We start from the raw sequence: 8,630 nt of genomic DNA, 5'->3' as shown, positions 1-8,630 counted from the left end.
ATGAGCTGGCCAAAAAATTATGACTTCCACTGAGGTACCTGTGGACCTGTGGGAGTGCAGGACTGCTATAAAAGGCAGCTCAAGTCTCTGCTCTCTCAGCCACTTCTCTCACCTCCTTCTCTTCAGCAATCAGGTGAGTGGGATGCCTCTTCTCTAGCTGCTGTTTCAAGAGCAGCTGTTTCCTGGCTGGAGGTCTCAGCTGAGAGGGGCTGTCATAGTGCAGGGCTTGGAGGCGCTTTTGGGGGGAGAGGGTAGGGGAGAGAAGGTTTTGTGCAGACAGAGAAAGACAAACTGGGACTTGGCAGAGGTGGCTGCTGGGCTTTGAGCTGGCCAGTGCAATGTGGGCCAGGAGGTGCCTTGGCTGCAGGGTGGTTGGGTGCAGTGCTGCTTCTCACGTGTCCTCACTTTCTGCTTCTCCCTGCCCTCTGTGCCAGGTGCACCTGTGAGCCCCAGCCATGTCCTGCTGCAAGCCCTGTGACCCTTGCTGCCAGCCCTGCGGCCCCTGCCCGCTGGCCAACAGCTGCAATGAGTGCTGTGTCAGGCAGTGCCAGAGCTCCCACGTCGTCATTGAGCCGCCTGCTGTGCTGGTGACCCTGCCCGGCCCCGTCCTCAGCTCCTTCCCACAGAACACTGCCGTGGGATCCTCCACCTCTGCTGCTGTGGGCAACATCCTCAGCTGCGGCGGAGTGCCCATCAGCTCTGGGGGCTTTGACATCTCCTGCATCACCAACTGCTATGGAGGCAGCAGATGTCGTCCCTGCTAAATGCGCTGGCAATATCTTTGGGCAAGAATCTCCAAGACCTCAGAACATGGCTCTGGCCAGGAGATAGAGCTTCCGGATGTTGTATTTAGAGCTTTGGACCATCGCTTCCTTCTTCTACTCTCCTCTCCTTCTCTGTGCCTCTGTCCCCAGGCCAGTCCAGTGTGGACCTGTCGCCCATCCTTCCTCTACAGGGCAGTCCAAAGAACACCACATGGGAGCTCCATCTAAGTGACTGCTCCTGGTGCTCTCTGTGGGCCATGTCCTTTTCTTCTTTAAACTTATTAAAATTGTGCTGCATTCAAGCCTTGGCCTCTGAGTCTCTTGTTCTGTGACAAATCCTCCAGTCTGCTCCGGGAAAAGATGGAGACAGCAATGGGTGGGATTCTCTGCACTGTATTTTACTTTGTGCCCTTTTTCCCTTGGAGATGATGAAGAATATCCCTGGCTATATGGCAGCCAAAGGCCATCATGGAGACTTTGGCTCCAAACGCGGGGAATTGGAAGCAACAACACCTGGGGACAGCCCACAACCTCATCACTTCCTGGCCTTCCTTCATTTCCTGCCCTAGGGCCTGTGGCCAGCGCACGCTCCAACAAGCAGATGTGATCCAAACCTCACACAGTCCCTCAGCACTTGGCAGGGCCCAGTGCTGCCCAGACACACAGGGCTGAGGTGAGTCACAAGTTAGGATTGGTAACACACTCCATCTCTGCAGTGGAGTCTCCATCCTTGTGAACCCAACAGCTCCAAAGGGGTGGAAAGCTTTGTTTCCAGGTTTTCATCTTCCCTGTGCAAATGATTTGTGACTTCACTGCTAGTGCCAACATGTAGCAATGTTTCCAGTTGTACTTGAGAGTTTCTGGTTAGTCCTTGGCCTTCAGCCCTAGGCAATACTCCAAATATCGTTCCCTGGGTATCCATGTTCTCCTGGGTACACAAAATGAACGGCTGAATGTGTTGCTGGGCTCCAAATACCAGCTCAGGTGCACAGCATTCTGTGATTCATGTGGCCTTCTGCATATGCTGCTCCTGTCTAGATCTGTGGGCAGAGACACCAGATTTGTCCGTCTAACAGGGGGGTGCTATTTTTCTGTCATTGTCTTCTTTTCCTTTTGTGTGTGTTAATAATCTCACTGCATACCTTAAGTTGGGGCCTGTTTTGCCTTTTTCTCCAAAATCCTGTCTCCCAGAGGTAAAAAATGGCAGACACTGAATTCATCGGACATGGAACCACTACACACCTGCACCATTAAAGAGGACTATAAGCTACTAGAGAGTGCCCAAAGGGGGTCCTGAGGATGGGGAAGGGTCTGGAGGGGCTATATGAGGAGTGGCTGAGGTCACCTGGCACATTCTGCCCTGTAGAAAATGAGACTGAGCTCAGACTCCTCTGTGGTTTTCAACATCTTCCTAAGGGGCAGTCGAGGGGCAAGAACCAAACTCTTCACTCTCACGACCAGTGACAAGACTTGAGGAAATGGCTGGAGCTGAGCTGAGGGAAGTTTAGTGCAGATATTTTGGCATGACTTCATTGAAGCCTAAAACCTGGGCAGTTGAAAAAGAAATCCTTTTTTTGCACCATTACATCAGTTCCATGAAGGCCAAGTTATCAGAGTGTGTGGCAGTACACAGAAGGCTGGTCACATAAAGTCTTTAAGTCAAAGCAGAAGCAGCAGCCACATCAGTAGCAGGGGCCTCAGTAGTGTGTGTCCCATGAGTGTTGTATCAGTAGCAGTTCATGCAGTAGCAACAACAGTGGCATCGGTCTTTGTGAGCCCTCTGTGTGTGTGTTCTTGGAGTAGTACGTGTTTATTCTATTTTTGACCAATTAGATATACACACAAAATTTCTGCATCCTTGCTTGGCCAATCCTAAGTTCAGATGGATGTGTGAAGACAAACGCAAATTCTTACACAAATTTTACACATATAGCTCCAGATGTTCAATCCAAAATTACTCAGCAGATTTACATTACTTTTATTATGACTAGAATTTAAACGAACTTTGCAAAAGACAATATCACTGAACTATCAACTAGGTTTTGGTCTCTTTCTTACTTACTAACACAAGCACTTATTTTTCAGGCACTTAAAAGTCCTCTATTTGATTAAAGCCAGACATGTCTGTCTACTTCATGTTTTGTGGTTTTATATATTTTTGATTTAGAAGGTTCTAATTAGAAGGTTTAGATTCTGAAGGTTCTAATTCAATTCTCACATCTCTGGACACTCCGGGCCATTCATGGATTTGGCCCAGGGGGTAGTCATACTCCCACAGTTTTGGTTGGATATCAGGAAAAGTTTCTTCACCCAGAGGGTATTTGGTGATTGAGCACTGGAACAGGCTCCCCAGTGAAAGTGGTCTGCGCAGCAAAACTGACAGCTCAAGAAGTGTATGGACAACAGCCTCAGGTACTTGCTGGGAGTCTTGGTGTGTCCTGTGCAGGGCCAGGAGTTGGACTTGATGCTCCTTCCGGGTCACTTCCAACTCAGCATCCCTAAGGTCTCTAGGATTCTGTGATTGTGCTGAGAAAGTCCGAGTCCTCTTGGCAGATCCCATTTAATGACAAAAACACTGTGAGGAGGTCCTCCAAAAGCCACCAGATCTCCAAGGACAAACAATTGCATACCCTCTGTCTTTCCCTTGGGGGCTAGCTTTTTTGGAGATTTTTCTCTGGGGCAATTTTGTTCCCGTTTGTTGGCAGGGAGATAATGAATGGACATTTATCAGGCCAACACAAATTTTGGTCTGAGCACTGTTAGAGTAGCAACAGGCCCCAACTCTCTCAGAAGCTTCAGCTAAGCTTGCAACAGTGAGTGACCATCATGGACAGGTGGAAAAAGCAAGAGAAAATGATATGTCATGTGCCCATCACGTGGCAGTCCATGGGCATGTGGGCAAGAAGCACGGGACTGATGCTCATTTCCTGACAACCTGGACAAAAACAAACCCACAGGAATGACATCGGTGAACACATCTATCCACAGAGGATGCTGCCAGACAACGTTCTGAGCATTCTAAATGCACCCAGCATGGTTTTGGCCCAGGAAGTCCTTGAATCTCTCATCCCAGCACTTAGAGAAATGACCCTTCATGTAGGAAAGCCGGCAGAATTAGCCAGGAAATGAAAAGGCAGAAGTGCTGGAAACCAGGACACACCCCACAGCATTAGCTGGGATGGTTCACACTTGTGACATGAGCTGGCCAAAAAATTATGACTTCCACTGATGTACCTGTGGACCTGTGGGAGTGCAGGACTGCTATAAAAGGCAGCTCAAGTCTCTGCTCTCTCAGCCACTTCTCTCACCTCCTTCTCTTCAGCAATCAGGTGAGTGGGATGCCTCTTCTCTAGCTGCTGTTTCAAGAGCAGCTGTTTCCTGGCTGGAGGTCTCAGCTGAGAGGGGCTGTCATAGTGCAGGGCTTGGAGGTGCTTTTGGGGGGAGAGGGTAGGGGAGAGAAGGTCTTGTGCAGACAGAGAAAGACAAACTGGGACTTGGCAGAGGTGGCTGCTGGACTTTGAGCTGGGCAGTGCAATGTGGGCCAGGAGATGCCTTGGCTGCAGGGTGATTGATTAGGTGCAGTGCTGCTTCTCACATGTCCTCACTTTCTGCTTCTCCCTGCCCTCTGTGCCAGGTGCACCTGTGAGCCCCAGCCATGTCCTGCTGCAAGCCCTGTGACCCTTGCTGCCAGCCCTGCGGCCCCTGCCCGCTGGCCAGCAGCTGCAATGAGTGCTGTGTCAGGCAGTGCCAGAGCTCCCACGTCGTCATTGAGCCGCCTGCTGTGCTGGTGACCCTGCCCGGCCCCGTCCTCAGCTCCTTCCCACAGAACACTGCCGTGGGATCCTCCACCTCTGCTGCTGTGGGCAACATCCTCAGCTGCGGCGGAGTGCCCATCAGCTCTGGGAGCTTTGACATCTCCTGCATCACCAACTGCTATGGTGGCAGCAGATGTCGTCCCTGCTAAATGCGCTGGCAAAATCTTTGGGCAAGAATCTCCAAGACCTCAGAACATGGCTCTGGCCAGGAGATAGAGCTTTGGGATATATTCTTTGTAGCTCTAATTCACTGTTACCTTCATTTAGTTTTCTCTTTTTTTTTTTTTTCACTCCCCTTATATTTCCATGCCAGCCTATCGGAGACCTATTGTCTTTCCTTCTTTAGTATGGGCAGATGGACACCCTGCAGATGCTCCACTGCATCTTAGCAGTTGTCTTGGTGCTCTCTGTGAGCTACCTCCTTTTCTTCTTTACACTCAATAAATTCAATGCACAGTCAAGCCTTGGCCTCTGAGTTCTCCTTGTTTCCCTGGAAAATCTTCCAGTCTGCCCAGGATAAAGGGTGGAGAAGCTGAGGGTGGGAGTCCCTGCAGTGAATTTTACTATATGCTCTTTCGTTTTGGAGCTGAGGAGAATGTACCTGGACACTGCACAGTCAGTGGCCATCATGAACAGTGAGGCTCCAAAGGCTCACAGTATTGGGCTGGTGTATGGATTGATATGTCCAAGTTACGAAACCACAGCTGAAATGTGAAGATTAGATTTATTTCACTACCTCATTAACTGAAATGTCCCAAGGCACTGCCAGGCTGCAGAGGCACATAAAATGGGAACAGTGGCACCATTAGGGTCAGTCTACTCCTGGCAGGTCCCCGACTGTCCCTGTATCTCAGGGGGTCTCATTCATGTGCAGTTTATCAATGCTGTGCTTTTATCACCTTTGAGTTTTTTCATCTCTCACTCTCCCAGCAGGAGGCTCAAGACTCTCTGTGAGAGATCCCTCTTAAGGTTCTCATAGCTTTTGTATTGTGTCTCCAAAGAGAGACAGGATAATCAGCAGTAAATATGTGAAGTTTTCCACATGGATATTTCTACCCTCCCCACCTACAAAGTCACCTTGTACAAATCTATCATCCTGCTCTCCAAATCTTTCCGTTTTAACCTTTTCCTCCCAACAGCTGGGAAACAGCAATGCGTGGAAACAGCCCACAACCTCATCTCTACCTTCTTCTCCTCTCCATTATCCAGTCTATGGTCCATAGGCTGCACACAGCAGCACAGGCAGATGAGGTACACATCTCATTGGGGCCCTCAGCTCATGCAGTGCCTATCTCTGTCCTAAGATGCAGTGCTGAGATATGTCAAAAGTTAGGGTTGGTGTCAGCCATACTCTGGATATGCAGTGGTAAATAACTTTTGCTTGAGTCTGTGCAGAAGACTTAGGGCTTCACTATTAATTCACATTTCTCCCATGTATGGATAGATGGAATCTGTCCATCAATGCCTTCCCAACTGAAGCCTTTGACCAAACCTGTGCCCGAGGGGGACTGCAAGACAGACAATGGACCCTGGTGAAGACAGGGTCTGCCATAGACAGCCCGCAGATCACAGGGTCATCTAATGCTTTAGGTTGAACAATCTTGTCCCACCCCAGTGCCATGCACAGGGACACCTGCCACCAGACCAGCCTGCTCAAAGCCCCGCTGTCACCAAAAACCTGGAACTAAACTCTCCAACCAATTTCCTGCATCAGAAAGCTGGTGTTACTTTATTAGCAGAGCTGGGTGCATAGGGATGTCTCCTCTAAGCATGCCCAGTAACCTAACAGACCAGGTTGTGTTCCAAAAACTAATACATATTCATCACTTTTTTGAATACATGCACGCATGTTAATTATGTCTGTGGACTTGTTTGCATACTGTTCCAGATCTTCTGGTTAATCTTTGCTTTTAGAGAGTATCTCAAATACGTATTCAGGTCATAAACTACTACTCCCCCATTCTTCACTCTGACACACAAACCTTGTTCTCAAAACTAAGATACTGACTAAAACATATTAAACACTGATATAAGTATATAAGGAAGCATTAGGCCACATTAATCTGTGGTATTTGTACTAAGCACAGTCTGCTACAAAACTAAGCATTAAGCATGAGTATAGGGATCATACAGTATGTGCTAAAGTCAAAAGAATTTTCGAACATCTTTCCCCACTGCTGCTAAGGCTCCTTGAAGAAATAGAACTTGTTTGGTAGCAAATCCCCCCCTTGATACCTTAATATAATTTCTTTAAAGCTTCATAAGCAGTTATTATATTGACCTAGTCTTCACAGCGGTAAGCACTGAATTAAACAACAGGTGATTAAAGTCACAAGTACTACATTACATCACAGTAAGTACGACAGATTGTTTGACCCATCCAATCCATCCAAAGCTGAGGAATGTTGTTCCACCCACAAAACTAGCCAAGGGAAATCTAGTCCTTCTGTCTCTGTAGCATTTGTGGCTGGTTTCTTCAGATTTTTCTTTCTTTTCTATTAGTCAGCATTTATTGGAAAGATTGAACCAACACATATCTTTAAATTCTTCACATCCTTGATTATGTCTCAACACCAAGTAGTCCATTGCTGCTCAGTTTTCAAGGGCAGATCTCTGACTTGTGTCATTTCTGTACTTATGGCTGTTAATGCTTGTGAAGCATTATATCTTTACCATGTCTTTACCTAAAGCACACATGGTTCTCTTTCTGGTGATAGCTCACAGCAACCCTGACTCCAGGTGTTCAAAAGGCAACAGCAATCAGATCACTCTCACTATATAGGGTAACTTGGGAATCACAATCCTCTGTCAACTATAAACTGAACACTTCTCTCTTTCATGTTTCAAACCTTCTTGGTCAAGTAGTTAATCTACCATAAGCACAGGGTTCTCCAGAAATATTGGCCAGAACATATGAGTAGGGCTGTCAGCCACAAAACAAAACCCATCCTATAGGTAACTTCATGTGCCCCCAGGTGTAAGAAATTTGTTCTGTGCTACTGCTTTTTAAAGGAGGATGTACCTGTGTTAGATGTCAACATTTAGAGGAGCAATTGACAAATGACATTGCTTTTCTCTGCACTGATTGTGGCAGCCACTGATCCCAACTTGTGAATCCCCTCAGCTCTGCATGTCAGGACAGCAGCTGGGCCCTGCCGGGCACTGGACTGTAGAAGGTACAGATGTCATAAGGGTGTCATGTCTTTGACCACATGCTGTTCATGGAGCAGGTAATGGAGAGGAGAAGGAAGGGATGAGGTTGTGGGCTGTGACCTCCACAGTGAAGATTGTTTCTCATATTCATCACTGCCACTCTTTGCATCCAGGATCTCCTTGATGGCCATTGACTGCAAAGTAGCCAGCAATGTCTTGATTACCTGCAAGAGAAAGGACACAAAGTAAAATCCACTCAGGGACTCCCACCCAAGCTTCTCTACCTTTTTCACTGAGCAGACTGGAAGTGTGGCCACAGAATGAAGGACGACTTGGAGGCCCAGGTTTGGATGCACAACATTAGGAGTCTACAGAAAAAAGGAGGGGGCTCACAGAGGGAACCAGGAGCAGCCATGAAGATGCAGTGGAATTCATGCAGGGTGTCCATCTACCTTTCATGTTGAGGGAGTGAGGGCAACACATCACCTCTAAACCGGCCTGGGGACACACAGGAAACAGGAGGTAAGAAGGAACAAAATGGAAGATGGGAAGAACATTGAAAGCTCTGTCACATCCCCTCACATTGCAGTTCTTAAGCATGTGCGGACGAAGCACAAGAGCAGAGTCCATTTCCTGACAACTTTGCCATAAACAACCCAATCAGAAATAACCCAAGTGAACATCACCTGCCCACAAGGGACACCACCAGCCCTTGATCATATCATTCTGCCTGTGATGATGTTTTCTGCCTCAGAAATTAATAACCTTCTCATCACAGCAATTACAGAACCAGCCTTTCATATAGGAAAGCAAATGGCAGAAGCCAGGAAATGAAAAGCCAGAAATGCAGGAAATGAAGACACTGCCCCATTATTAGCTTGGATGGCTTGCATTTGCC

The 8,630-nt window shown here is 47.7% G+C and overlaps 2 pseudogenes; both read left to right on the top strand.

Moving 5' to 3' along the window:
* LOC136372382 (feather keratin Cos2-2-like) lies at positions 1–764 on the top strand (annotated as a pseudogene).
* A 3,196-nt stretch (positions 765–3,960) lies between these two features.
* On the top strand, positions 3,961–4,728 carry LOC136372069 (feather keratin Cos2-2-like; annotated as a pseudogene).
* Positions 4,729–8,630: the final 3,902 nt, after the last annotated feature.

This window comes from Sylvia atricapilla, chromosome 27 (genome assembly GCF_009819655.1).
Source record: "Sylvia atricapilla isolate bSylAtr1 chromosome 27, bSylAtr1.pri, whole genome shotgun sequence".
Taxonomy (NCBI): Eukaryota; Metazoa; Chordata; class Aves; order Passeriformes; family Sylviidae; genus Sylvia; species Sylvia atricapilla.
Note: the sequence above shows the minus strand (reverse complement) of the source record. Positions and strands in the feature narration are given on the sequence as shown.